Source organism: Pterocles gutturalis, unplaced genomic scaffold, assembly GCF_000699245.1.
Source record: "Pterocles gutturalis isolate BGI_N339 unplaced genomic scaffold, ASM69924v1 scaffold8138, whole genome shotgun sequence".
In the NCBI taxonomy this organism is placed as follows: Eukaryota; Metazoa; Chordata; class Aves; order Pterocliformes; family Pteroclidae; genus Pterocles; species Pterocles gutturalis.
Window position 1 is genome coordinate 58,874 of NW_010120423.1, and position 7,128 is coordinate 66,001.

Here is a 7,128-nt window from a genome sequence, read left to right on the forward strand (position 1 = left end):
AATCAGAACCCAATAGGAAGTTTTAAGAGCAATGTATTTGTTTTAAAACAATATTCCAAAATATTTTATTCTGAAAATTTTGAAATGAAATGCACAACTGTTTTCTATTTTAGGTTTTTATACCTTGCTGGGAAAAATGAAATTGTGTCAAGTCAAAACATTGCTTTTTGCTTTAATAAAGGCAGTAAGTCTTCACACAGCTGTCGTAGTGAGAACTCAGAGCACTTTTTACACAATAATTCATCAATGAACAAGTCTTTCAGAGATATTTAAATGTAACAAACACAAAATATGGTAAAACTGAAGACAGAGAAATCAGCAGTCTTGCCAATGAACCAAGTGGAGAAGAGGTATTACATCTTTTTCCTTACCTGAGTTCCTGGGTCCTTACACCAATGATGCCAGCCTAGAAAATAGGTGAAGGCCTACAGAAGAGTTACTTTGTTCCTTCCTTCACTATGCTGTACATAGAAAACCACTGTTTATTCTTGTCTGTGAGCAAAAGTCCAACCAATCAATACATCAGAAGCATACAAATGTAAGTAGATGAGACATTAATTCAACATCTTAAAGAAAAAAAAAACACAAAATGCTTTCCCATATGTCTTGTAACCTGTGTGCATTGAAGACAATAAAAAAGCTTCCTTATTAAATTACTGTAAGACTGGTGTGACCTTGGCATGGTTTGCTGCAGCCTCTTAAATGAAAGGTTGGAGGTTTTGTTTGATTTGGTTATCCGTTAATGAAGGCAGGTGTGGTCTCATGCTAGAAATGGTCAGAACAAAACAGCCTCTCTACCAGTACCCCCAGAGAGACATGTTCTAAAGACTTGTTGAGGAACAGCTCTTTGTACAAATGTAGCTGCCCAACATAAGCCGAGAGGAATAAGAACACCTTTGCATTAGGCCATAATGGCTGAATGCACTGCAGGTCTCCGTCTGCCGCCTGACAGAGCTGCACAACCTCTCTGCTCTCAGTCTGAAGGCAGGAGAATTAATCTGGCACGTGCTCATAATTCATTCTGTTTTCACTAGGGAACAGGAGACACAGTCCAGGCCAGGGATAAATACCTGTCTGCTGCTGCACCCTCGCTGCAAAAGTGGGGCTCCCAGAGAAAGCAAAAATCCAAATATTTGAAGTTATTTACAGCTCTTTGCCTTTTGCCCTCCGTGGTGATCTCGGGGCACACAGTGACTCTGGGGAAGTGCAGCCAGCAGACAGGAGCTGCTGAGAGCCTCTGCCCTGCAACACTGCACCTCCGCAAGACCGAGGTGCCAGGGCAGGAATTAAAATGGAAAGCAAGATAATATGCCTGTGCAGAAGAGAAACAGCAATGACAAGCACAAAAACTACAAAAGTAGTTTGCCCTAAAAAAACAATCAAAGACTGGAGCAGAACACAAAACCTCCCAAATACCCAGTGTGAGTCCCACCCAGAGGGCAATGCTGCATTGAATCCTCCTTCACTCCAGCAGACTGGCGGAAACATGTCAAGATGTCAGAGTCCTCAAAACATATTTCCCAATTTGTTGGGACCCAAGGTCATACATATCCTTGAAAAACAGCTAGAGCTTCATGCATGGCTTCATTTTCCAGTTGTCTTTGCAGGTTCGCGTGTTTTGCTTTTTTATTATTTTTTATTATGAATTTGGCCAAGGAAGTGTTGTTGCACAACTTCAGGACACAATTAGCAAACTAATGTTCTGCCAGATCCTTATTACATTGTGTAAACTTGTCATAACGAATCAAAACAGTCATCAGTCTGGCTCCATGGTTGCTGCTGGGTGGGATTTTTAAAGTTATGTGAAAAATACTGGCTTCTACCTTTCTGAAAACACCTCCTAACCCTCAGCACTTCCAGCTCACTGAGGGAACCCCACCAGGAGATGCCCGACTTCTGCCGGGCTTGTCGAAACAAACCACAGCTATAAGCTGCAAGTCAGTGTTCATGATAGTGTAATGCAGATGGCTAAAACCTTCTAGCTGAGAAACTACTTTTACACTTTTCTTAACAGGAAAACAAGGAGCTACTAAAAAAAGTTTATAAATTTTAAAATTATTACAAGGAAAAGGAGATTCACACAATCTCCAAGCAATGTCTGTGCCATTCGTAATCAGAGAACAAGCTAGCAGACAAGCACCACAGTTAGCATTAACAGAAATGTTAGCTGGAGACTGGCACTTGGTAAGCTTCATACCAAAGTCAGGGCTTGAGGACAGCATGAGCAGATCCATACTGAATCCTCAGATGGGGGATCATGTGAACTTAAATCAGTTGTTGGAAGCTAACGGGCCACAGCAGCAAAGAGCACTTCTTGGGCTAACTCACATTTTGGCAAAGCTGCATGCAACTTCCAATGTGCCAGAGGAGGTTGTCAGCTCATCTGCAAGCAGGCGAGCTGCTCAGAGGAATGAAGGGTCTGGACCAGGACAACACAGCTGGCACTCATGGAACCAAAGTGACTGGAGAAAGGAGCTTTTCCCAAGTGTGGCAGCTCACCTTGTGATACTGCAGGACTGCTCTCCATACATATACCTCAGTTCCTCATGGCTTTGTCTATAGGATATCCTCAGAGCAATCTCATTCTCTTCTGCCGGGGCTGGAGATCAGTACTTGTGTATGTGTGTCCTTCCCTTATACCATAGGATGTGTTAGGGCACCTGAACATCAGGCAGTACTCCAGTGCTGACACGTCATGTTAACTTTCTGTTCTCACTGTCAGATACTTGCAAGGTTTCCTCATGACCTTTTAAAAGGATGAGAAATCAAAAGTCTGCTTAGAAATTTAGTCAGCAATACAGCAACTGATGGCATATGCAAACAAGAGTGCCTTCTAGGACTGATTCACACGGAAAAGTATCAGCACCATGAGATGCTCTTTCTCTGGTCTGCAATCCTGCAGGCTTTCAGACTCATAAGATGCTGTGCTTTATAGTCCACAAGTCACCGGTCTCAAGCTCTGGGGCAGTATTCCCCAAAGTCCAAGGCACAATCACCAGAATCAAATTGGGAGCAACTCAGAGAGGTCAGTGTACAGATGCATGCATTTTAAATCACTCAGACTGTGGCTGCCTCAGTTTCATTATTTCTACAATAAATATTTCTCCAGCGAAACAAACATAACATCCTGTTATCTGTGCTGCAATGTGTTTATAAAAGACCATTTTTCAAAGAATGGGGAAATGTTATCTCAAAGGGAGCAGAGAATTCCAGTGAGTATTCTGCCTGACATTGCAGCATTTCTAGCTGGGTTTCACAAGGTCATGCCTCATCTATTTTATCCTAATCTAATTCCTCCTACTCAGAAAAAACATATTATCCTCCCAAGTCAGCTCCTAACCCCCCTCTGAGAGCAGCCTGTGTTCTCATCCCAAAGCTCTTCTCACAGGAGAAACTCTAGAACTGTAAAGGGGAAAGACCAGAAAGAAGGGGACAAGCACGACAACATTTTTGGGAGGTAAGCAAAACAGAAGTCAAACAACTCTTCAATTTAAGTGACATCCCCCGGTGCTTTCCAGATCCCCTAGGTGCAGAGACAGGAATAACCATTCATCGTGTCCATAAAATTCACAACTGTTACCACCTATCTCCAGTTCTTTGGATGATGAACAGCAAGAGTTTACTGAACAGCATCCCTCATCTCACACAGATCTCACAGGCATGGCTGCAACTGTCTGCTCCCTGACAATGTCTGGAGTTTTAAGGGCATAAACTGATACTATTCACTAGACATTTTTTTCCCCCTCAAAATCTTCCTGAAAACGAAGCACAAGAGAAGTCTCTCATCCCTGCACGGCAGATACAAATTTAATACTAGGCTGGACTGAGACAAAAATACACTTTGCACTGAATTCAATAATTCAGCGAGGTATTTTCCTCCTCTTTAAACTTTTATCATCGTATATGCCCCCATGAGAAGGGATATCAAAGCAAAAAAAAAAAAAAAAAAAAAAGAAGAAGGCACCTTTGAGCACAAAAGGCCATCTGAATGGCTTCATACTGAGCTGTTCTGACATGTCCTGTGGCTACAAGAAAAGTGAACCATAAAATATCTTATTTACTCTGTCCATCACCAGGCTGTCTGATGACAGGGGTGGCACTGCCCCTGGCACAGCACAGCAGTGGCAGGCAGCCTTGCCTGCAGCCAGGCACCCGTTGCTTGTGCTCTGCTTCACTGGGAAACGTGTGCCGCTGCCTCCTCCCTGGCTGCCACTGCTCATCTGAAGGAGGTGTGGGATTGAAGAGCAGATGCAAAGGCTTTGAGAAAGAAGGGTTGTATCAGCATAGACGATGCTGTGAAACGGCAGCACCTGTGAAGAAAAACAATTTCTGTCCAAGGACTGCCTTCCCAGATTCAGATTTCAAACTGTAGGATTTAAAAGCATTGAGTTGCAGGTGTCCTCTCTGGCTGCTTTGTTGAACAAACAGTCACACGTTTCCCCTCTTATACAGAAATTGCTGCTCCTTGACTTTAATTAACAAGCTTGGAAGTCCAGGGCTACTACTTGGCATCAATAGTAGCCCAGGACTCAGGACTTCATCAAGGCGAGTGTCTGCACCAAGGTCACTCTCAGGCAGCAGCAAGCAAAACCAGGGACTGTTTCTGAAAATGTATGCAGGTGGCTTTGCTCTGGATCAGTCACAGTTCAGGCTGTTTAGCTCTGAAAAGCACATTCCCTGCTTGCATCATCAGGAAGACCCAGCATGAGCCTCGTTTGCTGAGGCTCAGCCCTGCTGTTTGCACTCCATGGCAAAGGGTGGCCTGGAGTCTAGGAGGGAAACCCCACCTCAGCACCTTCCTTCCTTCGTTTCCATGCTTTCATGCTACTATTTTCTCACTTCTTCATCCCACAGATCACCTGGAAATTAAATTAAGACTTTTCACCTTTAAAGGCCACATTGGATTTCATCCCCATCAACAGGTAGTGACTGCTCTGACGGACTGAAGCACAACCACGGGATTACCCAGCACAACTGCAGCACAGGCGCATTCCCTCAAAGCCCCTTCTGCCAGGGGCTGAAACGCTTAAAAGTTGGTTTTGTCTACCACAAGGTGAAAAACAAAATTCTGGGGAAACCAAATCCCAGTTTCCAAGCTTGTAAGGCTCTTACTATCAGAGGAAAGGACAGGAAACTGACCAGACAAACTGCATACAGACATTCACTCAGCACTCGGCCACCTCACCTCCTCGTGGAGGGTGGATGAAAAGTCAGCCACCCTTTGCACCATACCCTGCTTGCCAAACCTGCCACCAAGGAAGGAAGCAGCACCTGAGTGAAGAGTCTGAGCTGGTCTGTCTCAGAAGAGACTCATACATCTTCCATTGCATATACTGCAACACAGAGCACCAGAATCCCTCCTGCACCACAGCAAGCAGCCTGCAGCAGCCACCACCCCAAGATTTTTGGGGAAGGGAGAGGGTCAGAAAACATGTGGCGCTAGCTAGGGATTTGGATACACATCTGGAAGGAGGATGCATAAGCTGGGCTGCTTGACTCGCACCTTGTATCAGCCCAGGTGAACGTGACCTATTCTTATAACATTTTTCGGAATAAATAAGAGCTACAACTACGTGCCTACTATTCAAGCTGCTTGTATGTTGAGGAATTTGCATCTCAGGCATGCCTACTCTATGAAAAAAATATTAATTTAACTGTTTTGTTTCCCCCTTAACACTTCACAAGAACTACTGAGATGGCCTCATTAGTGACCAGTAAAACATACTCTGATCAGTATTTTTATAAGAGATCAGTTGAAATGTTTGTCAAAAGTTTAATGGAAATTGCCTTTTAAACATTTTTCCTAGAAAATACCTACTTCCCCTTATTTTTTTTAAATGTGAAAACTTGCATTTATGACAACTGAAATTTTTAAAGGGGGATAGGGTTTTTTTTCCTTTTTTTTCCCCTCCTCAAAAAAAAGTAGAAATTTTCACTTAAAAAATGCTTGAAATTAATTTGAAAAATATGGACATATTTTTCCATTGCCTTGCAACTTTTTTTCCCACAGGTCTCTGTGCTAAATATCTCTAATCTGTGATGTGCCCAGAAAAATGTGAATTGCACACACACACAGCCCCCTTCCTACAACCCTACGAGTGCTCAAATCAAAATGATTAAACTTGACGAGAAAAAATCATAAAGCAGGATTTCCTCAGTTTTTCCTGCTTCCAAACCAAATAAAACAAACCTCCAAGAACCTTAAGAAAAAAATATCTCCTAAAAGATGCACCAGACCAAGAGAGGTTTCTTCTTGCCTTGAAGTGGTTGGAAATCAGCTGGAACTGCCAAAACTGAAACCCATTAGCCTATTCCAATGCCAAAACCGTGCCCCTTCCCCATGCTGGTTGTGTTATCTGGCAATAAGGAAGTTATGTAAATAGTGAGATGGTGCTGGATGGGTCTGGCCTTGGAGACAATGGGAGCAACTTGGCACCATTTACCCCTTATCAGGGAGGACAAGAACTGCTTGGGGTGTGGCGTGTCCTGAAGCATGGGAGCCTTTTCTTATTACAAATCTTGGAACCTTATTATAATGTGAAAACCACACCTCCAGATACCTGAGACCCCCCTCGAATCAAGACCCCCACTTACCGAGCATACATGGTAAAACCGAAAAGCACTGTGCCTTTAAATCAAAGCAGGAGAAAAACTAACCAGTAAGTTAGTTCTTATCTCTTAAGAAGAGGTAAGAATTAACCAATTGTAATTAGAGGCATGGGGCAAAGAGGGCACAACCAACATTTTGAACTGTATAAATACCTGACATGACTGCAACCAGGTATGCTAGTTTTGTGGATTACCACCTAGCATCCATCTCTGTGCAGAAATGCAATAAAAAGATATCTCGACTCTGTGTGTGAATTGACTTGTTGCACACGGAGTGATGAACTCCAGTTTTTTGGACAACAGTTGTAATAGTTGTCTGCTAACTCTGGGGCTCCCTGATGCTGCGCCAGGCATTCTGCAATGCTGCTTCTTTCAAGGACAAGTCAAAGAGGCGCTCCTGTCCCAGCCAATAACACAAGTCACAAAATGTTGCAATGTGCCCTTTTTCATGGAGGAGGAGCTGTAAAGGGCAGGTTTCCCCCTGTGATGGGTTAGCCCTTGGCTGGGGGCAAACCACAC